Source organism: Prionailurus viverrinus, chromosome D2 (assembly GCF_022837055.1).
Source record: "Prionailurus viverrinus isolate Anna chromosome D2, UM_Priviv_1.0, whole genome shotgun sequence".
Taxonomy (NCBI): Eukaryota; Metazoa; Chordata; class Mammalia; order Carnivora; family Felidae; genus Prionailurus; species Prionailurus viverrinus.
Window position 1 is genome coordinate 26,942,321 of NC_062571.1, and position 6,000 is coordinate 26,948,320.

The following is a 6,000-nucleotide window of genomic DNA, read 5'->3' on the forward strand; positions in this document are numbered from 1 at the left end:
ATCATCTTTAGAAAAATAAATATTGAAAAGAAGAAAGTAAAGTTGTGATGAACCATACCACGCAGCCTTTGAAATTAGCATTATTCTTCCATTAAATGGGCCAGTGAGGTAAGTTACAATGTCTCTCTACCATACTAAACATTACCAATTTAATAATTTGATAAAGAGTAATGTCATTTGGGGAGTGCAGGATTTAAAACTGGTGACGTTGCCAAAGAGAAAACAATAGGTACTTTTTATAAATTAATAATTTTGCTTCTTCCTCATGTGGAATAAAAGAAAATAATGGGAAATATTCCAAGCAGTTGTTTAATGGAGCATACCCTCTTCACTCTTATTTTACTTACAACCGGCTTCGGTTTGTTTTTCTCGCGTTGGTGCTAGCAGGGAAAAGGAAACAACAGTTTAGCACGTCTGTGAAAGTCAGCGTAAATGGAAATCATGAGTTCCCAACTATTACAATGCAAGGAGATCTACTTGGGATTGAAATAGCAACATCAAGTTCCAATCCCTTGGGAAAAATTATGCCAGGCAGACTGATTGAGTGGAAACTATCCAATAAACTGTGCATGGACTTTATAATCAGTGAACCGTATAAAAGAGACTCAATTTCCTGAATTGCATGTCAAGAACTAAATTTACATGATGTAGCCACTTGAAGTAAACATAACTAAGCATGCTAGTATATGAACCCCTTGGGAGCAAATGGAGTATCACTAAACAGCTGCCTGACCTCCCAGACAGTGTATTTTATGTGACTGAGTAAATATTACTGCTTAGTGGGGAGGGTGGGGGGAAGTAATGCCGCTTACATAATTATTGTCTTTCTTTAACAAAAATATAATAGTTCCACTATTGCAAAAAATAATAGTTTCACGATTGCTAGCTGTGCCAGTTTGTACAATAAGAGTTCCTAGAAAGCAGAAATAATAGTCTCCCAGTAATAGTAATGCTAGACTAAATAAATCAGATCACCTCCACCTCAGAGGACAACTAGAAAAGCCAGATAAGATATATTCGCATATCACTTTAAAAGCAAGAGACTACTAATAAATTCATCAAGTATTACCAGCTGTGATAGATTACTTGTGATGTCTGGACCATTTACAATGTGACTCTTTGGTTCTTCCCATCAGAAGGTGGAATCTTTCTCCTGCCCCCTTATCTACGCTGGTCTTGGGACTTGCTTTGGCCAAAGCAATCTGACAGAAGTGGCAGTTTTCCAGTTCTGAATCTAAGTTTCAAAAGAGATTTCAAGCTTCCGTTCTGTCTCTTGGAACTCTGCCACCACGATTAGACCAAGGCCAGGCTATCCTTCCCGAGGATGGTATAACACATGGAACATCGCTGAGCGTGATCAGGCAAGGACATCCTAAACCAACGAGCACTTTGTCACTCGTCCATAAATACAGGGGCACGCCCAGCCAAGAATAGCCACATCTGGCCCAGACAGAAACCATTTAAGCAATGCATTCATCTGTGCGGAAAATACGTAGAATTGTTTTAACCACCAAATGACTTGAAATGCCACTGTATTTACTTTACACACCAGGCCAGAACCAGCTTTAACGAGGTTCAGAGAGCCGGATATTTGAGGTCAATTTCCCTTTTTCCTTATTTACGAATGACTTTTCAAAAGCTTAAAGCAACAGTAACAAAAGCTTAAACCTAACTGTTGACTTAAACATCTCCAAAGTTGAAAAACCTCTTTGCATTTTCAGACAAAATTAAGGAAACTAAATATATATATACTCACAGATGGCAGAACAAGAAGTAGTAAAAATTGTTCTCCCAGAAGAAGGGTAAAGCTCCCATTTGGATGTTGGAAATGCAGAGAATCAGGGTGGCTCAGTCCGTTAAGCATCCGACTTCTGCTCAGGTGATCTCATGAGAGATCCATGAGTCCATGCCTCTGCTTGGGATTCTCTTTCTCTCCTTCTCTCTGCCCCTCTTCTACTTGCTTTCTGTCTCTGTCTCTCTCTCTCTCTAAATAAATAAACTTTTAAAACGATTATTAAAAAAGAAATTTAAAAAATGAATGTTGGCAATGCAAGAGGAATAATCAGGAGGGCATAATGGGAACTTTATTTTTCTAAAGTCCTTGCATATTTTTGTAGAAGGTGTAAAAAGCTGATTGATATTTAGACCTTGATTAGTTACGAATCATTTTGAAATCTCCAGGGGAATCACTAATGATAGTAATCAATCAAAGAGTAGGTAAAAAGTGAGAGAAACAAGAACAGGTAGAATCATTAAAAAGATAAAGCAATCCAAAAAGGGTTTGATCTATCTCAAATATATCGATCTAAGAACAAATGTAAATGGATCAGAGTCCAATTATAAGTCAAATATTATCCCACTTTAAAAAAACAAAACTTTGCTTTTTTTAAGAAAGATATCTAAAATAAAAAGATATAGAGTTTAAAATTCATATATAACAAAAATATCAATACATAGAAAGTTGATATGGCTATATTTATAATGCTAAATCAGACTTTAAGCTAAAAGCATTAATAGAGTTAAAAAGGAGTATTTTATAATGTAAAGTTTTAATCTACCTGGAAAACATATTCATTATTCATTCATAAGCACCTGATAACATAGGCTCAACATATAGCAGCAAAGTACAGATCTGTGTGTGTGTAGATACAGATGTAGACACAGATAGAATAGATATATAGATGTATCACTATATCCCAAACTGCATAATATACACTCATAGGCAAACAAGGAATATATCCAACAATTGACTATAATATATAAAAACAAAAAGGGGTAGAACAGATGAAATTGGTCTCTGGTATCATTTCAATACATTTCCTCCTTTCCACAGAACTCAACACTCCAATCCCCAACTCCAGATAACTATTACATGCTCAAGTTCTCAAATTTTAATAATAGAGCCTTACAATGTACAAATTATATATATATATATATATATATATATACACACACACATATGTACATATATATATAAATTATTATTATAGAAACTTTGGAAAATATAGGAAAAATTTCAAAAAAATTTAAAAGCTTATGAGTCATCAGTAATCCCTCACTCTTCCTGATCTTGGAGTAAGGGAATGAGTGTGATGTTGAAGTCAGACCTGAGTCCAAAAGATACCTCTGAGCTCCAGTAGTTGTATGACTTTGGGGAAAGGTACTTAACTTCCCTTAACTTCAGTTTCCTCAGAGAATCAGAGTAATTGTACTATGTTGGTTTTAAATAATTTCAATTTCACAGGAGCACATTCAGAAATTAATTATCAGTGTACAAATAGGGTGTGTCATAAATTCAGATATGGAAATATAGTGGGATCTCAGAAAGGAAGAAAAGTGGTATCAAAGGGAATTTGAAAATACAGGAATAAACACCAACCATCTCCCACCTCTATTTTTCTTGTCATCTAAACCCTCATTTTTCTTTTTCGAGTTCTCAGATCAGATGACAAATGACCATGAAAGGTACCCTGGTTGACCCAAGTTTGGGCCAATGCTCAGCCAAAGTCCAATTCACTGTAAAGAAGAAAACAGGATGAGATTTTACAAAACGTCTGCGCAATTGTAGCTGCTATGAAGGTGGGGAGGCTAATGAAGCAGGTCTGTACAAGCAGAGCATCCAGGACTTTGCAGTGCTACTGTCAAAATTAAATGTATGTAAATATTTTAGTAATCATTCATAGTTATTGATGTTAATTATCAGAAACACTAAGATTCAACTATTGATTCCATTTTTGTATATTTACTTTAAGTCACTTTACTTATTTTATACAAGCACATATCTATACATACATATCACTTCTTTTATACTCACACTATTTATATACAAAAATATTTGCAATAAGTAAAGAATATAGATTTAAGCTATGCATTTTTCATTAAACATTGTATTGCAACCCTCCTTATGGATTGGTGTAAACTCTTTATAAACAACATTTTTGATTGACTGAGGTTTTATTCTTAATATACAAATGCTATAATTATTTCATTTACCTAAACAAACTTTCATCTTTAAAGTGAATTGGAGGCTTAGCCTGAACAGATTGAAAAGGCAGGCAGCCGTATTCTGAAATGGTAATGTGTGCAATTTGTTCCGTTTTTGCACAATGCTATCTCATTGATAATACGTTTTTGATGTGAGATAAGATGCACAAATGAGAATTAACATATATGCATATGAGTGTATCTTTCATAAACACAATATGCCAAATTTCAAATTCTCTTAACACTAATTGTTGGTAACATAATTTGGCAACTAATCAAGCCTTGTGACATTTGTGTATTTTGTGATATTTCTTGAACTACACTGTCATGGGGTGGGGAGGGATTCTTAATAAAGAGAAAAAACACATTTTCAAGAGTCTTCATTTATTTATTTCCTGGTATAGTATAAGCATTTGGAATGAAATTGGCTCTAGCAGATAAATCTTGTTTATATTCTTTGAAATTAGATGTTGTTTATTTCTTCCATGTTCATAAACATGATGACAAAGTTCGGTCCCTAAGATTATTGTTTTCATTTACTTATCCCCAAAACTTTATGAACTTCCTTTATGGAACAGGAGTTTGAGTACTTGCAAAAAATATTTCTTTCTGTTGTTGCTTTGATGTTAAGAAGAATTATACTGTAAACTTCTTAATGGCAGGAAGTGTATCTACTTGGCACAGCTTTTAGGGTACTTTTGTAGACAATAGTTATCACCAAAGGGTTGCATATAAGTTAATTTAATTCTTGAAGATACTGCAAGGTATTACCTCTTTTTCTGAAATCAAGAATCGTTATTAGGAGAGCAATAAGTTCATTATGATGTCAAACATAGGAGACATTCTATTTTAGAAGCATATAATATTAAGCATGAATAATAATATACAATAATAAATGCAATCAATATAAAATAAAACAGACTATTTAGTATAAGTATTCTAATGTAGAAACATACATTTTATTATATGTCTAAATAAGAATGGTAAAATAGCATGAACACTTGTCCCAGGCAGTACATGAGGCTAGTGATTGGTAATATATACCATATCAGAGGTTATTTTTGTTGTTGTTGTTGTTTATTTATTTTGAGAGAGAGAGAGAGCTCACAAGCAGGGGAGGAGCAGAGAGAGAGGAAGAGAGAGAATTCTAAGGAGGCTCCACACCGCCAGCGCAGAGCCCGACGTAGGGCTCAAACTCATGAACCTGATCATGACCCAAGCTGAAATCAAAAGTCAGATGCTTAACTGACTGAGCCACACAGGCGCCCCTGTATATACCAGAGCTTTTGAACATTACTTCCAAGGCATGTTGGGCAGGTATGTGAGAAAAGGATGGAAATAAAAGGAATGCTCTGAGATGGTGCATAGCATACAGACTGACTTATGTCCCAGCTTACGGCAATATAGTCCTACCGACAGGAATATATTTAGCATGAGCATGGTACATGTTGGTCAAAAGATACAGAAATCACAGAGACTGTTGGATCAGAATAGGTGACTTCGTCTTGAAAGATATCAAAGAACAAAATGTCACTTCTGCTGCATTTTATAATCCATGAAAGACTAGTTTTTTTCGGTGAAAATAATTTATTAATGACATTTTCCTAGTCAATTCACAGAGGTAAAATGATTACAAATCCTGTAGACCTTTTCAAAAGAATCAGAGAACTTATGCAAGTAAAATTAAAATACATCTTGGAAACTTTTTGGAGATTTAATTATGGAAGGTTTGGGATTTCAAACCAAACAGTTTAGTTGTTTATTCCAGAATAAAGAATCAGTCGAGGTATATATTAATAAATGACAAAGTCTAGAATTACAATTAATAATAATCAAATATATAAAGTAAGCATTTTAATACATTAAAATCTATGATTACTTTTTAATGATACTAATGTTTTTATATCCTTAAAATGAAATTTTCCTTATGAAAATATGACAAACCATGTCTGTATACTTATATTATTTATATACCGAATAGTTATAATTGCAAATGTAACCTTGTCTTAAATTTTA